This window comes from Esox lucius, chromosome 14, assembly GCF_011004845.1.
Source record: "Esox lucius isolate fEsoLuc1 chromosome 14, fEsoLuc1.pri, whole genome shotgun sequence".
Lineage (NCBI taxonomy): Eukaryota > Metazoa > Chordata > Actinopteri > Esociformes > Esocidae > Esox > Esox lucius.
The window spans coordinates 4,365,621-4,392,944 of record NC_047582.1 but is presented as its reverse complement, the minus strand read 5'-3'; positions in this window follow the sequence as shown (position 1 = coordinate 4,392,944).

Here is a 27,324-nt window from a genome sequence, read left to right as displayed (position 1 = left end):
ACGCCCTCAGCCCTCCAATCAGTTCCGCACAGGTCAGCCTGGCCAGCGGTGCCAGGCCGGGGGACTGGAGGGGCTAATGGGATGAGGTGATCAGTGGAGTGTATTCGGGGGGGAAGGGTCAGGGGTATGCAAGTTTTTGTGTGTGTGTGGGGGGATAGCCAACCCTGCCGAGTGCTCACGTCCCTGCGAGACACAAAGCATGCCCCTTCTCCCTCCCCCATATCCCTCCTCCTTCCTCTCTCCCACTGGGGGAGCGATAAGGCACTTTGCTGTCTGTCGGCTTTGTCCCAACGGGTTGAACCGGGGAGTGGGGGAGGTGGCCCGTTTACAGGGTGGGCGTGTGGCAGCCACGGGGAGGGGGAGAGCGGGTTAGGGAGGGAGGAGTTCTAGCATTCTTACGCTTATTTGTTTCCCTAAGCTGCCCCGCAGTCACATTCAGAATTCCCTCTAAACCCCGAAAACACAAAGAGCGGTTCAGTTTAGTCATCGACATGAAGATGAAAAATGAGGACTGGTTGTGTTTTTGTCCTGGAGACAAAAATGAACGAAAAAGCGTTTTTGGTGAATGTAAAAAATAAGTTCTTTAGGCACTTCAATTTGGAACCTGAACTCGGAGAACACCACACGTACTGGGCTCTCCCTTTGGAATGTCCAATCAGAGCCCGTGCAGGCTGTTCTGCAGCAATGTAAGTCAGTTTGCTGCGGAACTAGGTTTAAATAGTGTTTGAGAATCAATTTGAAAGTGTAATGTCCCTGCCTGCTGAAGACTGTTGGACATAGTTTGCACTGTTAAGCCCAGTCTATTAGTTCAACTGATCCGGTCACAGATATGGTATTTTCAAAGACATCAAAAACGACATGAAATATAGTCTGTTTGGCGGAAGGTTCCTGCATAGTTAGGGGAGAGAGGGTGGGGCTGTCATTAAACCAGCACAGGCCAAACATCTATCTTAGCCTCCTTTCCTCAGCCAGTGTGACTATGTGTGTATGTCTGTGCGTGTGTGTCTGTGTGTGCGTGTGTGTGTGCGTGTGCCTGAGGCAGCCATTGAAGCTCTCTCTCTTCACTGTGTGTTTTTAGTTTCTTCTGGGAGCAGCAGTGAGTGAGCCTGTGTGTGTGTGTGTGTGTGAGAGAGAGAGAGAGAGAGACAGACAGGGACTAAATGGAACAACTATGACTCATGTTGGAAGGCAGCGCTCCACTGATAATGAATGGACTCATGGAATCTGTTTGCACTGGTCTGGTGGCATTAACGAAGTGTGTTTACGTGTGTGTGTGTTTGTTGTTGTGTATCTGTCCTGTACACCGCCATGATGGTCAACTAGTTCTACACAGCAGTCACTTTGAAGGATGGGGGAGGTTACCCTGATTCAAGCTTTCTCACCCTAGCTGCACCATTACAGACATCATTCATCATTCTTTTAATTTCCTTTCTCCAATTCAGTGTCTGATCTGGATTAAGCATAACTGTGGATTTATACAGTGTGAACGAAATGACTGTGTTTGTATATATGTGTAGGACTGAACAAATGGATTTGGATTTGTCTTGCTTATGTGCTGTATTAGGTTTTAGTTGGCCGTTTATATTGTTTGTATGATTGATTGATATTATAATGAATGTAGTGTCAGGCATACTCAACATGTATACATATAGTCACTTCAAAAGATAATTGGTTATTAACTGCCAAAAATACTTTACAACAAATATGTATAACATAGGCAGTCATCCCCCCCATTCACATTTTCCTTGTCCTTTATTTATAACTCCTGTTTTCCTCACAACATCAAATTGGTATCAAATCTACTGCTGTATGTCCACTGTAAATAGCAGTACTGTAGAGAGTGAGAACAGAATGATGAGGGCATTGCATCATTAGAGAAGTGATTATCCAAGAGTATTGGTTTGAAGCCTGGTTTTGCGATAACCCTTTGCATACACCATCGTCCACAGGCAAGCAACACGACCCCCATCAAAACGTACTACTCTCAGGATCTATCATCAATTCCCCAAACACCCCCTCTATATTTTAGAGATATGGATTCACATCCATTTCTGGATCTCTCAAAGAACTAACTGGACCCTGTGTCCACTCAGTACAAGGGTTTTGGTTCTTGAAATATTCTTCACATACTTAAATTATTTATTTATTTTTACATTTCAATTACAGTCAGGGTTTGTTTCTCTCCCTGCTATAAATTGTACTTATTTCTATCATTTTGCCTGGGGGGGAGATATCTCAACATTTAGGCGGCGAAAGGGCACAGTACTGCATTTTTGGTGCACTATTAACTCACTGCTGTAGAAGCAACAAGATGTGATTGGGGAATCAACCAACAAAAACAAAAAAATCTTGACTGTAACAAATACAAGGCTACATTATTAATAACAATATGATCAAATTGGAACATACTGTGAAAATAATGAGCTGAATACTATTAATAATATAAAGAATATGAAACAGTATGAAACTGTAAAGAGAAGACTTCCAAATTGAATTACTTTCCTCAACCTCCGGTGACAAAATAAGAATTTATATATTGTAAGGAACATTAAAAAGATACGTATATATGTCCTAAAATACAATGTCCCTGAAAATACATTAAAATTGCAACAAACTGGACAGTAATAATGATATCATTATTTGTTTTACAACGGAGCAATGTACAATGGACGGCTGATTAGTCAAGAAGTCTTATGAGTGATTGTAGCTCCTTCTCCAGCAGAATTCATTCCTGGCCAGGTCAAAGAGCGAAATAGTATTTTTACAGCTCTCTCCACAGTTTGCTGTAAAGGCACAAACACCTACATGCCAATTACAACATTCCTGCTACCACTAAAACAACAAAACACAACAATACCTTTTAAAGACAGAAAAAGCATGAATCGTCTTTAAGGAATAATATGAGCAAACCTGGATTACCCTTTATGAAGAATGCAATAGCTGGGCAAAAATGTGGTTGGTTTGTGTGAGCATCTTGAGGTAAATGTTTTGAGTTAAGTATCGGTTAACTTCTGCTCTGCTGTTAGTTAAGGCCTGGGCTGGGAGGAGGAACTGCTGACTTCAGCAAATTCCTGTGTGGATTGTTGCAGTAAACTAAATGACCGGTTGGAATGTAGAGCTGCAATAATCATCCCGACCCACCAGCCCCCGACTTGAGACAACCATAAAGGACAACCCACCCGCCCCCGACTGGAGACCGCCATAAAGGACAACCCACCCGCCCCCGACTGTAGACAGCCATAAAGGACAACCCACCCGCCCCCGACTGGAGACAGCCATAAAGGACAACCCACCCGCCCCAGACTGGAGACAGCCATAAAGGACAACCCACCCGCCCCAGACTGGAGACAGCCATAAAGGACAACCCACCCGCCCCCGACTTGAGACAGCCATAAAGGACAACCCACCCGCCCCCGACTGGAGACAGCCATAAAGGACAACCCACCCGCCCCAGACTGGAGACAGCCATAAAGGACAACCCACCCGCCCCCGACTGGAGACAGCCAAAAGGACAACCCACCAGCCCCAGACTGGAGACAGCCATAGAGGACAACCCACCAGCCCCCGACTGGAGACAGCCATAGAGGACAACCCACCCGCCCCCGATTGGAGACAGCCATAAAGGACAACCCACCCGCCCCTGACTGGAGACAGCCATAGAGGACAACCCACCCGCCCCCGATTGGAGACAGCCATAAAGGACAACCCACCCGCCCCCGATTGGAGACAGCCATAAAGGACAACCCACCCGCCCCCGACGGGAGACAGCCATAAAGGACAACCCACCAGCCCCAGACTGTAGACAGCCATAAAGGACAACCCACCAGCCCCCGACTGGAAACAGCCATAAAGGACAACCCACCCGCCCCCGACGGGAGACAGCCATAAAGGACAACCCACCAGCCCCAGACTGGAGACAGCCATAGAGGACAAGTCACCAGCCCCCGACTGGAGACAGCCATAAAGGACAACCCACCAGCCCCCGACTGGAGACAGCCATAAAGGACAACCCACCAGCCCCAGACTGTAGACAGCCATAAAGGACAACCCACCAGCCCCCAACTGGAGACAGCCATAAAGGACAACCCACCAGCCCCAGACTTGAGACAACCATAAAGGACAACCCACCCGCCCCCGACTGGAGACAGCCATAAAGGACAACCCACCAGCCCCAGACTGTAGACAGCCATAAAGGACAACCCACCCGCCCCCGACTGGAGACAGCCATAAAGGACAACCCACCAGCCCCCGACTGGAGACAGCCATAAAGGACAACCCACCAGCCCCAGACTTGAGACAACCATAAAGGACAACCCACCCGCCCCCGACTGGAGACAGCCATAGAGGACAACCCACCAGCCCCCGACTGGAGACACCCGTAAAAGACAACCCACCAGCCCCAGACTGTAGACAGCCATAGAGGACAACCCACCAGCCCCCGACTGTAGACAGCCATAAAGGACAACCCACCAGCCCCCGACAGGAGACAGCCATAAAAGACAACCCACCAGCCCCAGACTGGAGACAGCCATAGAGGACAACCCACCAGCCCCAGACTGTAGACAGCCATAAAGGACAACCCACCAGCCCCCGACTGGAGACAGCCATAGAGGACAACCCACCAGCCCCAGACTGTAGACAGCCATAGAGGACAACCCACCAGCCCCCGACTGGAGACAGCCATACAGCCTGGAAACACTGGTGGTGGGCCGTCTGGGCTGAAGCCCAAGTCCCCACCTCGACCTGGTCCCTTGCCGCTGACAGCAACACCAAGCTGTGTTGAAGTTGGAACATGTTTTCCCAATGCAGATGAAGCAGAGTTCTTGAGTGAAATAATACGCCTGGTTCACATTTATAGGTTCATTATTTCTCATCAGAGTCACCAATACTAAAGACAAGAAATAGTTGAACTGCTTATTTAACATGAAGATTTGGACATAGTCCTAAGGTAAAGCTTGAGTAAATATTTAGAGGAAGCTGTGAATTAGCCTCACTGATGGATTTACATCACTTCCTGTTTGGGACATTGTTCTTAAAATGTTGCAGGTCTCCTCGCGGTAGTGTCCAAAATGGCACTGTCTTCGCTAGACATGTAGGGCACTGCCAGGGAGTAGTGTACTATTCAGAACACAATCGTGGTCACTTTGTTTTCAAGGGGACTTTTGTAATCTCAGATATACTGTATAAATTCAGGCCTATTCTTGGCACTGAAATAAGCTCCTAAATCTGGAGAGTAACAGTGCGCTGTGCGGTGGGTTGCCCCCCCTCCCCCCAGGCTAGCCAGACCCCCCTCCCCCCAGGCTAGCCAGACCCCCCTCCCCGTCTGGGTGACAGCAGGGCCCTGTCTGGCTTTACTCTGGAGGGGATCAGACTCAGGCTTGAGGAAAAGGGGGGACCAGAGGGGGGTTGGAGTTCCTGGATGGGTGGGTGAAGGATTGGGGGGGTCCTCCATCCAACCGGCTCTAAACGCTCCTCTCACTAGTACACCATAAATCAATTCTCCATAGTGGGATGGAGGGAGGGAGGAAGAGAGAGGGGGATGAGATTTGAGGTTTTCTTTAAGGGACATCCTTTAATCCCAGTATTTTATCTAATTAAAGTGTCAAACCGAAGAACAGCGGGGGGTCCAGCAAACACCCTGGCTATAAATACTGCACATGCTCAGATTAAAGCATGCGCACACACGCACACACACACACACATACACACACACATACACGCTCTCCATCTAACAAATGAACATACCTACCCCCACATCCAGAGTTTAGCTTTATAGTCCTTGGACTAGGTGGGTCTCTGACTGCAGACAGAGATGTGTACATGCAGGGTGGATCTTCGACTGCAGACAGAGATGTGTACATGCAGGGTGGGTCTCTGACTGCAGACAGAGATGTGTACATGCAGGGTGGGTCTCTAACTGCAGACAGAGATGTGTACATGCAGGGTGGGTCTCTGACTGCAGACAGAGATGTGTACATGCAGGGTGGGTCTCTAACTGCAGACAGAGATGTGTACATGCAGGGTGGGTCTCTGACTGCAGACAGAGATGTGTACATGCTGGGTGGATCTCCGACTGCAGACAGAGATGTGTACATGCAGGGTGGGTCTCTGACTGCAGACAGAGATGTGTACATGCAGGGTGGATCTCCGACTGCAGACAGAGATGTGTACATGCAGGGTGGGTCTCTGACTGCAGACAGAGATGTGTACATGCAGGGTGGGTCTCTGACTGCAGACAGAGATGTGTACATGCAGGGTGGGTCTCTAACTGCAGACAGAGATGTGTACATGCAGGGTGGGTCTCTGACTGCAGACAGAGATGTGTACATGCAGGGTGGGTCTCTGACTGCAGACAGAGATGTGTACATGCTGGGTGGATCTCCGACTGCAGACAGAGATGTGTACATGCAGGGTGGGTCTCTGACTGCAGACAGAGATGTGTACATGCAGGGTGGATCTCCGACTGCAGACAGAGATGTGTACATGCAGGGTGGGTCTCTGACTGCAGACAGAGATTTGTACATGCTGTCTGTTTTTCTGTCAAGTATAGTCTGCACTCATATCTTTCCATCTAGATGTAACTGATCTTTATCACAAATCCTGGTTCAGCCCTCAACCCTTTAAACTCCATGAGACAGGCCCAGCCGAGAGAGGGGGAAGGGCAGTCAAGGAGTAGGAGTAAGAAAGTAGTGGAACAAATTAATGAAAGTAAGAAAGAAATGGAGAAACAAGAAACCAGGCAAGCCTAGTTCAGATGGCCCGCAATAAAATGTGTTAACCAGTGCTGCCCTCTCGAGAATCGAACCCGGGTCGCCCACGAGAAAGGCATTGTCGTTAAACACCTCCAAATTGCACACATGCCAGGCATTAGTATAGCCTTTTCGCATTATATTATTTTCACTCATTAACATCACACCAAGTTTGAGTATCTTTTTATTATAGGTTTCCTATTACGTAAAGTTGTAGCCAGTGAAGTTTTTTCTGTCCTGAACCTCAGGAATAATGCGTTTTGACTGTTACAGGAGGCAAACGCAGGACCTGTTGTTCGGGAGCCCGCGTCTCTAACCACTATGTTATTTAACAAGGGTCGGTTGGTCACTCACTCGTTCACTCATTCACTCACTCGGTCACTCACTCATTCACTCATTCGGTCACTCGGTCACTCAGTCAGTAAGAGACATTCGCTCTTAGCCGGCTCAAGCGGTCCGGCAAAAAGTCCAAGTTTAAAATCTGGCTCACCTGTTACATACTTGAACTGCAAATGGTCTGCTAATTGTGCTATATACTATTTGTAATGTGCTGTTTAGTAAAAACAAATACAGGAAGCCACAAGTCATCCATTTTCACAGTAAGTTTTGTAATGTGAAATTGCATACATACAACATAAAACTAAGTATGAGATCCTGACATTTTTCACACAACATCAAAAACAATGTTGAGAACATAAATGCAGGTATTTGGGCCATGGCCAGACATTCATCCTATCCAGGTGCGTAGGTTTCATCATACATGGGACATGTCCCCCGACCTTTTGAAAATGGCATTTTGTCCCCCCCACTCCATGTAAGGACAGCTTGCACCCTGGCCTGGCATCACCACGCTACGCTATGCTAGTGTTTGTCCCCCTCACATTTGAACTCAAACCTCTGCCCCCATCTTATGTTTCTACCTGAGCACGAAACACTTACTGTAGGTATTGCGTGTTTACAATACTCTTCCTACCTATGGATTTCAAGATGGTAATTTCACATTTTATCCTTACCTATATCGTCCACCCAAATGTCTGAGAATGTCTGTGTTTGTAGGGTGCATACATCCCAGTGGTTCTACCACTTAATATTCACCCTCACATCCTGAGAACCAGACCTTGATAATAACTCTAAATAATGAATGGCCATTTCAGTGTAAGCATTAGACATGTGACGTGAATCAATCTAATGTCCAAGCCCACTAGTGACAGTCAAGCACCCTCACACACACACATCCTAATGCCAAGGAATACACCAGAACACATAGACAGTCAGACCGACAGATCAATAGGTCCGCTCACAGATTTCAATGATATAGCATGCCAATTATTTTATAAATGTTAATTATTTTTAATCTATTTTATCAATACATACTATTGATACTATACTGTCTGCTAACCTGCCTGCTTACGAAGATAGAATTGTAATCCAAAATATAATTATTTAGCTACATCCTGGGCCTGACTAGTGCATTTGGGGGCCCTGGGCACAAACCTCCAGGCCCCCACCCCATACATAATCTGAATTATTTATTGGGCAGAGTCTACTTTTGCTGATATTAAAACTTACATTTCTTGTACACTATGTACCAGTTTTGCACACAGTGTCAGAATGACTTTGGCCCATTCTTCCTGGCAAATTCTTCAGGCTGGTGGATGATGTTTGTGGACCTGAATTTGAAATAGGGCCACAGATTCATAATGGAATTGAGACCAGTGAAAGTGCCACTATAGGACATTAACTTTTTCATTCTTGGGCCACTCAATTGTTCCTTTGGCTTTGTGCTTGGGATCATTGTCCTGCTGAAAGGTGAATTTCCTCTCAAACTTCCTTTCTTTGTGTATTTAAACTAATTGTGGTATTTGATAGTATTTCGCTCCATACATTCCTCCCTGGATTTGAACAAGATCCCTGCTTATTGGAAGCATCCTCACAGCATGATGTTGCTGCTTCTTATTAAAGTGCTGGGTTGATGTGACAGGGTTAGGGTCCAGGGTTAGGGTCCAGGGTTAGAGTCCAGGGTTAGGGTCCAGGGTTAGAGTCCAGGGTTAGGGTCCAGGGTTAGGGTCCAGGGTTAGAGTCCAGGGTTAGTGTCCAGGGTTAGGGTCCTGGGTTAGAGTCCAGGGTTAGGGTCCAGGGTTAGGGTCCAGGGTTAGGGTCCTGGGTTAGAGTCCAGGGTTAGGGTCCAGGGTTAGGGTCCAGGGTTAGGGTCCAGGGTTAGTGTCCAGGGTTAGTGTCCAGGGTTAAGGTCCACAGGGGGACTCAAGTCTAGTTTTAGAAAACTTTCAAAGATGATCATGTGACACAGGATCATTTGTCCCCAATTTTAGTAGAGTCTGGGTAAAGGGAAGGAATATTTATGCACATCAATACTCTGCCCTCATTCAGGGGGGTTGTGGTTGGTGGGTGTCCCTTTGGTTGATGCCTGGCAATGTGGGTGGATTGATTTCCTGCCTGTTGGGCCCTGTCTGGGACCCGGACCCCCCCCATTTTAAGGTGTTACGCTGCTAATTTATGAATTATTCCAATTGGACTCTTAATATCTCACCCGGCACAGCCAGAAGAGGACTGGTCACCCCTCTGAGCCTGGGTCCTCTCTAGGTTTCTTCCTAAATTTCAGCCTTCTTAGGGAGTTTTTCCTAGCCACTGAAATCCAACACTAATGTTGTTTGCTCCTTGGGGTTTAAGGCCAGGTGTCTCTGTAAAGCACTTTGTGACAACTGTTGTTGTAAAAAGGGCTTTATAAATACATTTAATTGATTGATCAAATATTTAATTTCATTTTATTTTCAATAAATTAGATTATTTGGTATTTTGTATAAATTGATGGCAAAATGTTTTTCTTTCGATCAATTAAATAAAATTAAATCCATAAAACAACAACATTAGGAAAAAGTGAAAGAGGTCTGAAAAACTTTCAAAGGCAAAATTGTAAAAATTTCTTTAGGAAAATAGAAAACTCTTAGATAGAGCTAGAGAGAAGCTTAGCTTAGCTTCTCTCCATCCAAGGGTCTTCTTAGGGTGTAGATGGGTATAAGGAGGGGAACATCAGTCAGAAAACAGTGCGATTGTGTCTGTGTGTTAGTGTGTTAGTGTGTTTGCGTGTCTGTGTGTTAGTGTGTTAGTATACCATATTTCTTCATCTCAGACAAAGTGAGAGATTTACAAATGCCGAAACCGTTGATGTCTGACAAGTGGTTAAAAAGTGTCACAGAAAAAAGTGGGAAAAATGTTGTCTGTTGAGCAGAATGTCATACTGAGGTTTCCTGTTGCACAGGACTGTCACTTAGTGTGGGCTGCAGCACTTTAAATATGATTATGTTATGCTAAGATTTCTATCAGTGGCCTATGGAGATCCAGTCATCCAGGCTGTTCTGATGCACATGCAGGCTGTAACAAGGGTTCAGTTCTGTTCCGCTTTTCTTACTATTTTTATCCAAAATATTTGTTCACGTTTAAAGCAGCACTTCAGCCTAATTGTTCTCAACCAATGAGAATTACTCATGAGAATTTATTTTTCATTAACCACGTTCGATTTAGGGTGTTTATGAAGACTGGGCTCAATTTTAATAGAGCCCACAGCCAACTGGGAACAAAAAGCTAGCCGGAGTGGTCTAAAATACTTTTCACTTCGGACATACTACTTTCCTGAAATATATTTGGGCAATACTTATATTGTTCCCTTTATGTAGACAGCTGCCTTAAATATTTATCCCATTCTTGTTGGCTTGCACACTTTATGTAGCCACAGCTGTTCATATAACTACGCATTTATTATAAATGATCAGTGTGACCGTTTTCAGAAGTTTAGTATTGACAATTGCATTTTGCAGACTGCTAGCTATTATTTTAAGAAGCAAACGTGATATTTATACATAATTCTATTGTCACTGAATTACATGGACTATTGTCATTGAATTGCCAATGCACAGATAATCAGCCAATAGTCACAACAATGTCATTGCATCAGCTACCTATCATCATAATACAGCAAACTATTTTCGTTACATTGTAGCATCTCTATGAGCTTCAATAAAGCATTCATTTGTACACAGTTCTGTGTTAACTATTAACTTTACTAGCTAGCTATACTTATTGAAAGGAAGAATGGAGGAATATAGTTTGTGGGCTTGTAGTGTAACGTTGTTTGTCACCATGTTCAAGTCCATGCGCGTGAGAGTGCAGGGCATGGAAACACAGCCTCAGAATTAGTCTATGTTTATTCTAAGCCGGAAGCTGAACTTCACTAAAATCATCACTGGGTTTATTAAAATAAACCTACCCGCTTTTTTGCTGACATTCCTTTCGGATACCTTCCAGATAAAAATAAAAGTTGGCAAATAATTCACGGCATGGTCATTTTTCAAGGTTTTAAGGCCATGTATAAATAGGGTGTAATACATCAAATCAAGATGAAGACAATATAGGGTGATGCTTGCCTTCTGCTGCTGTTTTCACACATCTCCCATTCTATCAGTCATTCACTCCTGTGTTGGCCTTTCCACTACAGAATCCACCCTAGGCTGCCAGGATGATCCTTCTTTACCTCTTTAACTCATCTGTCCCCATCTACCTCTCCTCCTCCTTCCTTCTTTTCCTCTCTCTCTTACACTCTGCCTCCCACCCTCTCATTTTCTCTCTCTCTTCCTCCCACCCTCCCTGCCTCTCTCCTCTCATTCTGTCTCGCTCTCCGAGTGCTCTCTTTTTGAAGTGTCTCTCAACAGACGCCAAGAAACAAGAAGAGAAATCTCCCGACTGACGTACTTCCATGTTCTGCTAGTTAGTCAGTCCAAATAAACACAGACAGAGAGAGCGTAGAGAGAGACAGTGTCTGAGTCCAAAAAGCAATCCTATTTTCAATGCAGTGCACTAATTCTGACCAGAGCCCCCAGAGTTCTAAATGAATGTAGTGCAATGAGTAAGGAATAGGGCATCATTTGGGTTGCACCTAGTCCCAGACAGGCAGAGCCATATACACTACAACAAAATGGATGCTTGTCTGCAAGAGCAATCTTCTACTTCAGGGTGCAGTTATAGGGGCCCTGTTTGGTATTTAGGTCTGTTAAAGGACTGGACATTCTCTTCACTCTGATCTCAGATTACTCCACAGAGAGAGACTCTCATTTATATCTCGCCGTTGTCATGGTAGCCCTGTTGTGTTGTGTGAGACATGATCCGCGTTCTTTTTCGGTGTTCTTATCCTAATATGGTTGTACTGAGTCGGGGCAGGATGTTTTGCTCCGGCCAGGCTCCAGCAAGACCCCTCTAGTAGAGACAACAACAAAACAAACTACCATAAACAAACAACACAATTAAGGGCCAAGGATACAGGACTCACTGTCCACTTGCGTGAGTGTGTGTGTGCGTTCATGTGTGAACACATTCCGGCTGTGGCTATCTCGTGTCCTGTCATATCTGTCCCCTGTAACGACAACCCGGTTGTGTGGTGTTTTTAATAACTGACCTGGCCTGTCAACCAATCAGGGTCCAAGGTCACCGCCTAGCGCCACTGCCAGCAAGCCGTCGCTGCGGCCAAGGACATACAATTATGGGATGTGGAGCGGTCATAAAGACACAATCACGCGCGATACGGCTGTCGTATCAGTCCGATTGATGCCATTAACTTGATTACTGTCTGACAGGCAACGTCAATAACAGCTGGCTTAAAGTTAGATAGCACCGCCATAACTGCTTTCAACACTAATACTCAGCAGCCTCGTTTCTACCTGGTTCTAACATGTGTCCATATCCCGATACTGTCTATTTCCACTTGAACGATCTGATAGAAATAATATAATTTTTATCAGCTTCACCTGTCTGGAAATGTGGGCACTTTCAGAATTTGGACAAGATCAGGACAGAGGACACAAGTTAGAGTTGGGTGTAAACAAGGCTACTGAGAGAGAGGGAGTGAGAGAGAGAGGTAGAGGCAGATGGAGAGAGAGGGAGTGAGAGAGAGGTAGAGGCTGGAGGCAGATGGTGAGAGAGGGAGTGAGAAAGAGGTAGAGGCAGATGGAGAGAGAGGGAGTGAGAGAGAGGTAAAGGCAGGAGGCAGATGGAGAGGGAGGGAGTGAGAGAGAGAGGTAGAGGCAGATGGAGAGAGAGGGGGTGAGAGAGAGAGAGGTAGAGGCAGATGGAGAGAGAGAGGGAGTGAGAGAGAGAGGTAGAGGCAGATGGAGAGAGAGGGGGTGAGAGAGAGAGAGGTAGAGGCAGATGGAGAGATAGGGGGTGAGAGAGAGAGAGGTAGAGGCAGATGGAGAGAGAGAGGGAGTGAGAGAGAGAGGTAGAGGCAGATGGAGAGAGAGGGGGTGAGAGAGAGAGAGGTAGAGGCAGATGGAGAGAGAGAGGGGGTGAGAGAGAGAGGTAGAGGCAGATGGAGTGAGAGGGGGTTAGAGAGAGAGAGGTAGAGGCAGATGGAGAGAGGGGAGTGAGAGAGAGAGAGAGGTAGAGGCAGATGGAGAGAGAGGGAGTGAGAGAGAGGTAGAGGCAGGAGGCAGATGGAGAGGGATTGAGAGAGAGCGAGGTAGGTAGAGGCAGATGGAAAGAGACGGAGTGAGAGAGAGAGAGTTAGAGGCAGATGGAGATAAAGGGAGGACAGACAGACAGTGAATATTTAATTGCTGGCTAATTATGGTATAAACTCAAGCCATGCAAGCGTTAGAACATTGTCTGAAAGTAGAACCCAGGTATGTTTAGATTGCCAAACCCAAAGCTATCAACCATTGGTAGGCTAACATTGCATACATTTATCTATTCCCTGTGAATGTGTACAGACATTTTAATTTCATTTTAAATAATGAATCACGTTGTTGTAACCAGTGGAAATTATTTATGTATCGAGGGATCGAGCGTTGTCTTATCAAAGCTCCTTTGATTCTTTTGTCGGCGTGGCAAAGTAGAAGAGATGAGAGAGATAAAGAACGATAGGGGAGTGCCCCAGGGTGGGAGGAAGAGGGGGATGACAGGAAGAGTGGGATGAGAAGAAGAGAGGGATGAGAGGAAGGGAGGGATGAGAGGAAGTGAGCTGTAGAAGAATGATTTGTGTTAGATTTCACAACAGCTTTAAAAAACACAATGAGCTAATCCTCTTCGCTCAGACCCTGGGACATACACACACATACACAAACCACACACAGCTTTTAGTCTTGGTGTTGTGCGAACACACACACACACACGATCCCTTCTCTCAGAGCCCAGGTGTGGAAAGTCGGCAGGAGAATGCAAGTAGAGCATTTTGAAAATAATTAAAGTGCTTAAACGCAGCAAACCAGAGACACTAATCCCGTTACAATCATAAATATTCATAAAGCTGACTGCTACTACTAATTTCACGACACTAAACCAAGCCTTGATCTAGACTAGAAAGCATTTAGCTTAGCTTAAACAGTTAACTAAGTTAATGCTCAACCGATTTGCTTAGCTTAGCATAACTGGAGGAAACAAACTAGGGAGCTCTCTCGCCAGCTAAGATCTTAACAATTAACTTAGCCCAAGAAGATATACTTGTGTTTCAAGGGCAACATCTGGACTTACAATTACGCAGCTGAGCTGGCTTATCAGAAGAGTGCAATTTTAAAATCACCACCACTACATTAGGGCCCAGACAGTTAGCTAAGCTGAGTCAAGCTGTGCTGAAACGGTCAGGACTCATATGATCTGATCAAGCTCATAGGTAGCAGCAGTATGTCCCTGCTGCAACATTTCAAGACAAGGCATTAGTCAGTTACAATCCCTGCTCCCCCTGCGCACATTCTCCTTTATTAACAGGTTGGTGACGTTTTAAATCCCAGACTCCATTGTCTGGTCACTAAACCCTGGTTTGAGTATGTACAATTACTTAACTATGTAAATAATATAGTTATTCTGTTGCCAAGCAACTGCAAGCCTCAAAGTATTTGGAGATTTAAACAGTGTAAGTGATCCAATTTTCCTGGGGATCATTTTGACGTGCCACGCATTAGTATGTTTGTGTGTGTGTTCTTTGTTTGTGTGGATTATTCAGTCATAATCATGAGAGACAACAAGATGATCAGCAGTGATCATCCTTCTTCAATAACTTTTAATGGATAATGATTTGGGTCTGTGCATTCATGGCTGAATGAATATTTTTGTAATTGTTAAATTTTTATTCATTGTTACTAAGTATTGTTCACTCTTTATCTTCATTTTTCTTCCTTGTGACACCTGAAAACAAAAATAGGGAAGAATTTTAAGTAAAGTAGAAAGAAAACTGTGATTTAATTCCCTCACTATAGATCACGGCTATTCATCTCTGGTCTTGAAAGGCTCCTTTAACCTCTGTCTTTGATTTTATACTAAAATGGGACTGATTAAGACATTGGAAACAAGGTGGATGCAGTTAACTAGCAGGTGTAAATAGAGGTGTGAGAAGTGATGAGACCCTCCAGGGCCAGAGTTGAATACCACTGGCCGTGTTCCCACAACAGTACACATCTTGAGTACACCCACCGGACGGGGCACTCCATCTTCAAATTCACAACTAGACATCAAACCCTCAATGAGCTGAATCCGGAGAGTTGGCAGACCACCATTTGGCGTATAATGACTGGAGCTGAGAAGTGCTGGTCCAGAATTTTGCCATAATCCTTACAACAAATGTACCCATATCAGATAGGTTGTTGAAAATATGCAGTGGACAAATGTAGCAGTACTTTGTTTTAACTTTCTAGTTTTATGGTCTTAAAATACACAAGGCCAATTACACGATTACGTTTGTACTGCTGGTGTCTACTCGACAATGCCAGAGAAATAAAAGTTTGAGATATATTTTAAAAATCATAAAAATATACATAAACACATTAGTATTACTGTTATGGTTTGGTTGCAATGAGAAATGGTATAAGCTTAATTGTGTATACTACCAAAGAAGAAGAAATGGAAAGAGAAGACAAAGAGAATAAAGAACCAAGTTAGAGAAAGAAAGAGCATAGGAGAGAAACAAGTAGAACAGAAGAGAAGAACAGAAGATAGGAGTTGAACAGAAGAGTATACATGCATCCCACATCCTGGCTTGTTATTATCATCTCAATGGATATTTCGGCCTCATCAATTAGCATGGAAGCGATGCTCAACTCCGGGAGAAATATACACTTCATGGCAATTACACGACAGCTTTGCCATTATGGGAAAATCATAGGAGGCTGGAGCGCGGTAAATAACTATATTTAGGTAGATCTCGCTTGCTCTCTCTCTCTCCCTCTCTCTCTCACACACACACACACACACACACACACATATTCACACAATACGCTTGAACACAGACACACAGTCACACACACAGATACACAAGCTCTATTTAGCTAGTTCTCTAAAGAGTTAGTCTTTGTAATTATATCAGTGTTGATTATAATTGTCCAAGCAAGCACACGATGTGGAGATGCCGTTTTATTTACCTTTTGTGTCCCAAATGGCACCCTATCCCCTATTGGTCTTAGTCAAAAGTAGTGCAATTTAAAGGGATCAGGGTGTCTTTTGGGACTTGTACATGCTCTCCACCAAGGTGTGCTTGATTTACTTTAGCTGAAGTTTTATATACTGATTTGAAAAGCATGCCATCCTAAATCTTAAGCTATATACAAATCTGGTTTTACCTCATCTTTTGTGAGTCTGCATGCATATATTGACATCTGGTAATCCTGTGTTGACACTAACACTTTAGGCTTTGCATACATAATGCATTCTAAAGAACAAACACAAGGCATTTCTGACACATTCATAAATATGCAAGTATTTGGCTATACAGTATAGATCAATGTCTGGACAACCCTGGATGAAACAGATTAGTCATTAACATGCTCTTTGTGCTTTGCATTGTAAAGCATTCCTAGGAAATATGTGTCATAACAAAGTTACAATGTAAATTGTGAAATAAAGGATTTGGACAATGAATCCTTTTTTGTTTGTTTGGCTCTGTGTTCAAGTACTTTGAATATGAAATTATACAATGACTATGTGCCGACTGTCAGCTTTCATTTGGGGTATTGATAAGGATATCGGATGGACCATTTGGAAAGAATAGCATTTGTTGTCATATGGTTTCAGGGCATTATTGCCTTCTTGTCTGCAAAGTGATTAAGGTCAATTGGATTAAAATTGGGAAATTCAATTCTAGGGTTAAATTCACTGTCCTCCAGGGATGCGAGCGTGTAGTGTTTGACGATCGGTGTGACGTGCCTCATTTTGCGTTTGATATCTGTTCAATTCAACCATGCGAGCAACCATTATTAGCATTTCCTGCTCAAAACGTCTTCCCGCAGCCATGATTGGTAGCTATGACAGTATGTTTAAGCTCATATTCCTGATGCATGATGAAGTGCTGTCCAGTTAGTTAACAGGCATTTGGTTGTATCTGGGCAGATGTGTTTCTGTACACTTCAGAACTCATCCTGCAGCTGCTATCTGCAGTTAATTAATCAATGAAGACAAGTGAGCCAGTTCCAGTGGCTCTACCCACTGCTCCAAACAGGAACTTGCTGTTAGAGGAAGCAAGTAGTGGTGTTACAACTTCAATATGTTACAAGTGATTTTCTTTCTTACCCTAACTCAAACCTTAACTCTAACCTTAATCCCAGTGCTGTGATACATAATTTTAACCTTAACCCGAACCCCAGTGCTCTGATAACTAACGTTAACCCTAACTATAACGTTAAAAAGCATTTATTACATATTGTAGTGACCTTGGTAAGGCCATTACTCATCCCTGAATATCCATACACATTGTGTGGAGCAGTGGGTAGGGTGCCCACCTTCAAACCTGTATATTGCTGGTTCAAAACACAGCTTGTTCATTTTGTCCAAATTCATAATGAATGATACGTTTTCGTACGGTTCGTAAAATATGATACTTCATATCAAATAATATGTTTTAATAGCATTCGTAACATATTATAAGTTGTAATAGCATTTGTAAAACGTTACATTTTAGCCAATTCGTAATGTATTATACGTTTTGGTAGTGCATTGTAATGTAACCTAACGTAACGTAACACATCACATGAAATCGTGTGCCATGGATTTACGTAAAAAGGTCTACGTAGTCCACGTTGGACATTCACACTTTACTCCTGGAGATTGTTCCTTATTTGTCCGTTTCTTTCTGTTTTATGCTGAGAATTCATTGGTCATCCACTGAAGAGGTATTTCACATAATTAATTAATTTGAGATTGAAACTTATTTGGTCCTCATGTTATCGGACACCACCAATGACTCTAAATGCAAATGCAAAACCTAGAATCAAGATTAAACATTAGACACTGATGTGTATGCATTTAAGCTGCAAACAAACACACATGTCTAGTAAGATACAGCTGTGTAGCCAATTGTCCAAATAGTTTTGACACTAATATGGGAGGGCTTACAAATGTGCTGTAATTTTCTAAATAGTTCATCCAATATGGATGAAAACACCTCCAAATTAAACCTGCTAGTCTGCACTTATAGTTACTGTATTATTTAAAATCCAAAGTGCAGGAATAAAGAGTCAAAACCCCCTAAATGTATTACCCCTCCAGTCTCTCATTCCCAATTTTATAATATTCTATGTACAACTTTGTCATGTTGCAGCTAATTCTAGGCTTGGGAAAATTTAAGATCAAGGCATTACTTCCTGGAGATCTGCTCTAAGCCATTCTGCCTTTCTTCACACTGCAAGTCCTACCTGGAAGTCAGTCCAATCAGCACATTTGAGCAACGAAACCAGTTAGCCTTTACAGAAGCCGAATCCGCCTGAGGGAGGTGCTGGGACACAATTAGTCAAGCAACAGCACAGGGTTCACTGCCACACCCCATCAGCAACACAGCAGATGCTGCGCTGCAGCCTTAATGTAGAATCCATCAGATGCATTTCAGATATACAGTCTGTGCCAGAGATCTCAGACTCGTGTTTGGGTGGGCATAGGCATTAGCTCTGAGATTTAAGACAGATTACACTGTGACGCACTGGGGTGTTTCTGAGAGAGAGAGAGAGACAAGAGACAGAGCGCTAATGATATAGTCAGGTGAGTGAGACGCATTCGTTCAATTTGAATATGGGTCTCCTGTTAGCCTTTTAGACTGTTCGCCTGAAAATTAAAAGTCAATACATCATCCGCTGGGCGATTCAACAGGTTACAAAGAGGTGTGAGCCCATTGAAACATTACAGGGTTATTTACACAGTGGAGCACTCAGGCGATTCTTTCTATAACCATCTGCCTCACGGAACAATTAATTAATTGAGTGATCGAAGCAGGTGCTGGTACTGGCTTAGAAACTATATTGTCAATTGGCTGAAGTTAGCAATGAGAGTTGGGGAACATACTGTAGCAAAACTGTGGGCCGCGTTCCACTTTCCTTTCAATTCAGCATTCCTCTCTTCCGGTCCTCACTTCAAAGCTCCACTACAACCCTTTCCATCCATCCTAAACGTTCGGGTGGAATTGAACATCGAAGATGTTGTTGCAAGAATTGAAGAAAATCAAACCAGATTCAGATGCTTCTGAGTGTGTTTTTAAAGGCCATGATGAACTCCCAACTGGCACCCTATTCCAACACAATCTTCTGGAGGCCCTGGTGCACAAGTGAGCAGGGTGCCATTTGTGGAAAACCCCAATGGTCTTTTCTCCTTTGGATGAAGAGTCTTTAAAAACAAACTTATTAAAGCTGGTCTAACTTGTCTGTATAAAGCAAAACCACCATATAAACTGGAGGAGATCAACAGGGAGACCATGTTTCCTTCTCTGTCCCGTCCCTTCTATCCATCCACCTCTTTCACTCTTTCTCTCTGTTTTTCTCTCTCTTAATCTTTCTTTCCTTTCTCATTGTTTTTATTTCTCTCCAATACCTTCCGTTTATTCACATCTCCCTCTCTTCTATCACTCCACATCTCTTTCACACTGTTTTTAATTCCCTCTCTTTCATTCGTTCTCTCCCACTGCCTCCCAACTGTCTGTCTCTATCTTTCTTTCTTTCTGTGACTGGGGAGCACAGTGTGGTGAAGTAGGTTTTCAGTGGGGATTTAAATCAGTGTTTGGCACTGCTGTGTGCGTGCTTGTGTGTGTGTGTGTGTGTGTGCAGTGTGGCTGTCACCAGTCGGCAGTAGGGAGGATGGAACACAGATCAACATTTGTGTTTCATTAGCCCCTTCCGCTCTGCCTGCCTGCCACCCAGGACAACAGACGCTAATAATCAACGGCTGTCCCCGTCCGCGTTCACACACCGAATTACAGTCACACACCCACAAAGCACGCACACTCAGCACGCACACACACGCTTACTTAAATACACAAGAAACAGTGGTTGGCGTACTTTGCCCTGCAGATGCCATTAGTGGTGAAAGATGGAGAGAGACAGGGCCCGTGGCAGGAATGGCCCAGGGAGGGAGGATGGGAGGGGGGGAGAGAGGGAGGAAGAGAGGGTAATTGTTTCTAAATCGCAACCTCAGACTTAAAATCGTCTTACGGGGGCAATTGCTGCCTGCTACGTGACTTGCTCTCTGTCTGTCTTTTAGTTGTTCTTTTTATTTGTCAAATGTATTTGTAATGTTCGATAACATATCCCTTATTAGATCTACAAGCCCTAAAATAGAACAGGCATTGAGTATTACATTAGCCTGTTAACTGAGGGAACACACTGCCATGTCTGTGAAAAAGAACACATCAGCTTATATGGAGGCAAGAACACATGTAGAAGTCTAACTTACAGTGTAGGCCCTTGGGATTACGGCAAGGTTGCTAAAGTTGCCAGATTTAATTTAAAACAACTTTGCAATCCTTATATCATCAAATTTACTTTAGACATAGCAATGTTCTAATTTGCAAACAGTCAGAAATCGCTTGCGAAGCTAACGTAAGCTGGGTAATATTTTGTGTACTCACCTCAGTCTTTAGTCTCCCGGCTGGCCTGGGAACGCCTCGGTGTCCCCCCGGAAGAGCTAGAGGAAGTGTCTGGGGAGAGGGAAGTCTGGGCATCCCTGCTTAGACTGCTGCCCCCGCGACCCGGCCCCGGATAAGCGGAAGAAGATGGATGGATGGATGGACCTCAGTCTTTGCTAGCTAGCTAACTGCATCCAAAATCTGTCTTATGACATCAACATTGTGATGAAATCTTTAGCTACTAATTACTCGTCTTCTATGAGATGGTATCATGTTCTCAAGCATCAGTAATGCAGTTTAAATCCCATTTTCATCAGCTCTCATTGAGAAAATTGTTCAGTTGGGTATATATGCCCTAAAACAAACAGTATTTTGACAAAATGGTCGACCCAGGAAGAGGAAGGAGTGGATCATACGGCCCCCTTCTTCTCTCACTTTCTCCCTCACCCTCAATCTCTCCTTCCCTTTCACTCCCCATCAGTCCCACCTTACCCTTCTCTTACTCTCCCTCCCCTCTTCTTTTCTGTCCTCACTGGATGCAAGATTGGACTGGTTGGCAGGGACAGCCTTTCTGTAAGAGCTCACTGAAGTCTCTCAGTATGCCACATACCACATCATCAATAAAGCTTTTGTATTCACCACAGGCTGGAGCCCTTCACGCCAGTAATCGTAAACACCTGATTTACACCTGACAGTGGGTTGGCTGGACATATATCCATGCTATTGTTTGTGTTGGGTAAGTCAAGGGGGACTGTAATTTCAAATGTTGGTTTAAAAATGCAGTCTTCTGAGCCAGATTTTTATACCAACACAAGGAATTACCAGTGTGCACTGTAAAGCCTTTCAGATTTATAGCATGACACGGATTACAGCATAAGTTTAATGTTACATTATGTACAATTGAGAAAATGATGAACTTGATGAGCCGTCTGATTTTGAATCAGAAGATCCAGGTTCGCCTGTTGGCTGACTTTTAATTTTCACTTTAGTCTCAGTTTATTGAGCATGGTATGCAGTGTTTGGACTGTGAGTTTGATTCCCACAGGGGACCGGTAAAAAAACATTTTAAAATCTATGTAAGTCATTTGGTATAAGAGTCTCTGACATAAGGACACATTTAGAAATCCATGTCAAATGTTAAACTGTAAAGGCAAACAATCTAATCCTCAAACCTGACACACTTAGAACCACAAGGTCGTGGGGTAGCTAGCTACCCTCCCTAATGACACTGTCCCAAAAAAGGGAAATTGGTCAAGGGAGTGATAATTAGGACAGACAATGTGCTTTCTTCCACTAATTATACCCCAAGTAGTCCCCCTGAGGCAGACACGATAAATTATGAGCAGGAGCGAGACAGACGCCTCCTCTATGTCCCTATACAGGTCGTCGCCCCGACCTCGTTCCTAAAGTAGCTCAGAGCAGTCTGGTTCAGAGCCCAGAGGGGCAGGAGAGCTTTTTATGTCACACAGACTCCCAACGAATGTGTGATGTGTCATGGTATGGACCAGAGCTATTCGGAATGATGTGAGTTCCGGAGTACTGCTGCCTTTCTGTCTGACCTGATAATTAACTGCAGCCACCTGGTGTCTCAGGTCTAAATCCATCCATGAAAGTAGGGGAGGAATAAAGAAGACTTTTTTTTAACTGGCTTATAAGTCCGAATTTGAATTTGATGGATTCAAACCCCACTGACATAGGGGATACACTGTAGCTTGAATTTAATTAACAGAAACATATATTACAGTAAAATGACTCGAAACATACAGACACATGAGACTGAGCAGCTGCCTGTTAGTTGGTTGTGAGTGAGTTTTAGGATATTGTGATGGGATGGCGACAGGCAGGCAGGGGAGAGTGGACAGGCAGACAGGGGGAGAGGATGAGACAAATAGGCAGGGGAAAGGAGACAGTCAGACAGGCAGGGGAGAGGAGACAGGCAGACAGGCAGGGGAGAGAAGACAGGCAGACAGGCAGGGGAGAGGAGACAGGCAGACAGGCAGGACAGAGGAGACAGGCAGGGGAAAGGAGACAGTCAGACAGGCAGGACAGAGGAGACAGGCAGGCAGAGGAGAGGAGACAGTCAGACAGGCAGGGGAGAGGAGACAGGCAGGCAGGGGAGAGGAGACAGGCAGGACAAAGGAGACAGGCAGGGAGGGGAGAGGAGACAGGCAGGGAGGGGAGAGGAGACAGGCAGGGAGGGGAGAGGAGACAGGCAGGCAGGGGTGAGGAAAAAGACAGGGAGGCAGACAGACAGGGCTGGAGGGAGGCGGGTAGGGAGACAAACTCTGACCGATCTGTGGTGGCCTTGATTTTAGCTCAAATGGTGTGCCTGTTCTGTGTGGTCTCCTGCGTCACAGCTTTAGCAGGGTGACAGACAGCCAATAAGCCTGGATGCAGACAGCAAGACAGACAGCCTGTCAATTAGCCAGCCACCCCGGATGCACAGGAGAGTGGTGCAGGGTTTTTGTTTGTGATTCAGTTTACATCTACCTTTTCTTTGATTCACTCTCCTTAAATTAAACAAAGGAAAAAAAGCACCCCATTTTCCTGCCTCCTCACTAAAACCTTTGCCGCTAGGACGGACTTTGTTACAGGCTTCTTCATCCAAAACCGGCGCACATAGGTGAACACATACAAATGTATTAGTTCAAAGGTTTACAAAGTTGGAGCGCTTCAATATAAGGCTAGAATTCTCTGTCACCCCAAGGCTTTTGTAGCCAATCAGCCAGCTGCATTGGAACATAGTAATCTTATCCGGCATATATGTGTTTAGCTATGAAAATATGTAACGACCCACGCAATCATTCTGGGAGGGAAAAATGCACCAGCACAGTCACCCGCCAGACCATATATTGTATCTCCGGCTCCTATGAAACAAATGACAATAATGATTCCTTTGGAGGTGGCTGCGTTCGTAGGAGGTTAGCTGAAGGGCTAGAGGATGGAGGCCTAGCTAGCTCCATATTCATGAAACCCCCCTGACCCCCATCAATATTGAGGGTGCAAAGCGCAGCTGGCCGCCTAGCCTGTCTATGGGCTCCTGCTGCATGGTAAGCAGCCCCTGTTGTATACTTATCTGCCACTGATTCAATTACACACAGCCATTGCTTTGGTTGAATATTAATCTAAGGCCTAAACTTAATTTGTCTGCTGCCTCCTGGCCACGGGGGACACGCGTCCATCTGCTGCAGTGGGGAGTGTGTGCCTTTACATTTCTGTGTACGCGTGTGTGTGGATGTGAGTAAGATAGGGGAGGGGCTGTTATTCCCATTGTGTGGAGGACGCACAAGGGACCTGTCACCCATGTCTGAGGAAGACTGATCAGGGTGCCAGAAGACAATCACTGGAGTGTCTGTCTCCGTTCTCCGGACGCTCCCCAGAGGGCCCGTGAACAGAAAGAGAGACAGGGAGGGAGAGAGTGAAAAGGGAGTGAAAGAGATTGAGCTACCCCATGTTCTCTAGACACTCCCCAGAGACTGTGTACAGACAGAGACGGAGAACAGTAACAATAAGAGACAGAGGGAGAAAAGAGAGGGAGAGAAAGTGAGAACAGAGAGCAAGAGAGACAAAGAAAGAGACAGATGATGAAATAGAGACAGGGAGAAACCCCTGATTGCAGCCCTCTGATAAGTTTCCTGACAATCTCCTCAACACCCACTCATTACAAACAAAAGAACACAGATTGTACTCCTGGACTCTGACAGGAAATAAATTCAAGAACAGAAATGCTTTCCCAAACACACAGCAGATAATCTCTAAAACTGTGAGTCTTATTTTGAATCCTAGAAGTTTCCATGAAATCTTTGAAAACAAGCACAGTTGGGCTTAAAATGTGTTGACTTGCAAAAATAATGTCTTTGCATGCTTGTTCTCATTATCAGCTGCTGGAGGATGCTAGCTACTGTATGGAGGAGAAAACGAGAGGATTTTGAAACCAAGACAGAAAAACATTGCCAATAGAGATTTCTCATTCATGCATGGAGAAAAGGTTCTTCAACACCTGTGTTCAGCAACTGGGTAAAAGGGCATACAGCTGTTAACTGGTGAGACAAATTTAACTACTTTGTCAACTAATTACTCTTTGATCTATTTCACATTTGCAAATCATGAGGTGTTAATATAGTAGCTATAGCTGTGTACTGTTATTTGTAATCCTAAAAATATTACATTAAGGTATTGGCTAAGTGATAAGATCTCAAACGATTTTTATGGTAAAATTATCCCATTTTATAAATCCATTCCTCCCTTAGTCCAGACATGGCATCTATCAACTGCCTTCCACCAAGCTAGTGGGGGGAAATGCAAATAATGTACTCTCAGGGCAACTTCTACCAGGGCCTACTTTGTGGTTTTGTCAACTGCTGGATGGATGAATCAATTAATTCTATACTGGCTAGGTATGTTTATAATTTTTTTTTAAATGCTGAAGGTAGTCCCCAACACAATCTGATATTCCAATCCTTTTGTTTTCACAAGGGTGAGGGACAGCAGCAAGACTCCAGACAGACATTGTTGTTGACTGATTGGAGACCTGAGGTCAATACAATGTCTGTGTCAGTGTTGTTTCATCCCAGCCACAGAAAACAAGAGGGTGTGCGAATGATGAACACTGTACTAATATTGGTACAAAACAGAGAGCAACAAAAAGCAATGTAGAGTATATTAAATGTAACCCCAAGTTGGACTTAATTGAAACAACAGTCTTGGCTGCCAGCAGTAGAGGAACTATTGATTTAAATAATCCGGAGCACTTTCAAGAAATATCATCATCAAAATGTGTATGACAGCTATGCCTCTACCTGAAATGACTCCAAAGGAATAGTTATTGATGGTCTGCCAGGAAAATATTAGTGTAAATACACTTACCAAACAAGGTTATGACCTCACTACTACTACAAATTATAGCCACACAGAGGTAGAATAATTTATCAAGATATGTATTCCAGTTCAAAATAAATATTCCTGGCTCCTCAAAGCCTTCCCTGAAAAATACAACATAAATTAGGAATAAATCCTAATAAAACAATAAGATTCAAGGCCCAAACCACCTGAAATACCATACATATTAGCCATCAGTTTATATTACATACCAAACATTTTGTACACTCAATACGCTTATGGTGCTTTGTAAACAATACAAAATTGAACCCAGTACGTCAGCACGCTTGGAGAGTTCTGGGAATGTCCCGGGTAAAAAAACTAAAATCCAACATGAGATGGTTGTTGTGTATGACTACAAAAAGGTGATACCAGGCCAGAGAAAACTCCCTTCCACCCTGGTGAAGGTGACGCCTAATCTTTCTGATGAAATGTGCATCCATCCATGACTCCTACTTTTTGGCTAGCTGGCTCCTTCAGACTTCACCGTCTCGCGGAAGGTGCAAGAAACGTTGGAGTGCATAAGCTCAGTTCACTGGGCACAACACCCGAATATACTACACACACTATGGAGCATTGTTAACATTCCAATAACTTCCTCTTTTATTTCCAACAAGTCTTTATAAACTGTAAGATTTGCTTGAAATCTCTTCAGTCACACCTCACACATTCCTCTTTTTTCTCCCTTTTCCCCACTCCAGATCATCCACCCTTTCACACTCTCCCTGAAAATAATAATTCCACTCAATACTAAAGAAATATATATACATTTCTATCATAAATACTCTTTTTGACTTCTTTACATAAACATAGCGACTGAGACATCTGTGGTAAGTACAGTTGTGCTCAAAAGTTTGCATACCCTTAGAGAATTCATAATATATGTACCATTTGTAAAGAAAACATGAGTGAGCAGGCAAAACACTTGTCTTTTATTTCTTATGGGATTCATATTCAACTATAGGTTATAAAAGAATGGCAAAATCATAAAACAAAGAAAACAATGAACTGACCCCTGTTCAAAAGTATGCATACCATAGTTCTTAATAATGTGTATTGTCCCCTTAAGCATCAATGACAGTGTGCAATATTTTGTAATAGTTGTCTATGAGGCCCCGAATTCTTGCAGGTGGTATAGCTGCCCATTCGTCTTGGCAAAATGCCTCCAGGTCAAGTCTTTGGTTGTCTTGCATGAACTGCACGTTTGAGATCTCCCCAGAGTGGCTTGATGATATTAAGGTCAGGAGACTGATGGCCACTCCAGAACCTTCCCCTTTTTCTGCTGTAACCACTGGAGGTTCAACTTGGCCTTGTGCTTAGGGTCATTGTCGTGCTGGAAAGTCCAAGAGCGTACCATGCGCTGTTTTCGTTCATAAGAATGCAAATTGTCTGCCAGTATTTTCTGATAACATGCTGCATTCATCTTGCCTTCAATTTTCACAAGCTTCCCTGTGCTTTTAGAGCTCACACACCCCAAAACACCAGTGAGCCACCAAAACACCAGTGAGCCACCAAATCATCAGTGAGTGGGGATGGTATTTTTTTCACCATAGGCCTTGTTTACCCATGTGGTTGTGACCATGAGCTCAATTTTGGTCTCGTCATTCCAAATTACAGAGTGCCAGAGGCTGTGAAGCTTGTCAAGGTGTTGTCGGGTGTATTGTAACCAGGCTTTTTTGTGGCATTGGCACAGTAAAGGCTTCTTTCTGGAAATTCCCCATGGCTCAGAATCTAGCCTGCTCAGTGCATCCACGTGAGAGCTAACAAACTCATTTAATATTTATACGTATGCTGTTTCTCAATGTCAAGGATCCTTCAGAGGCTAGG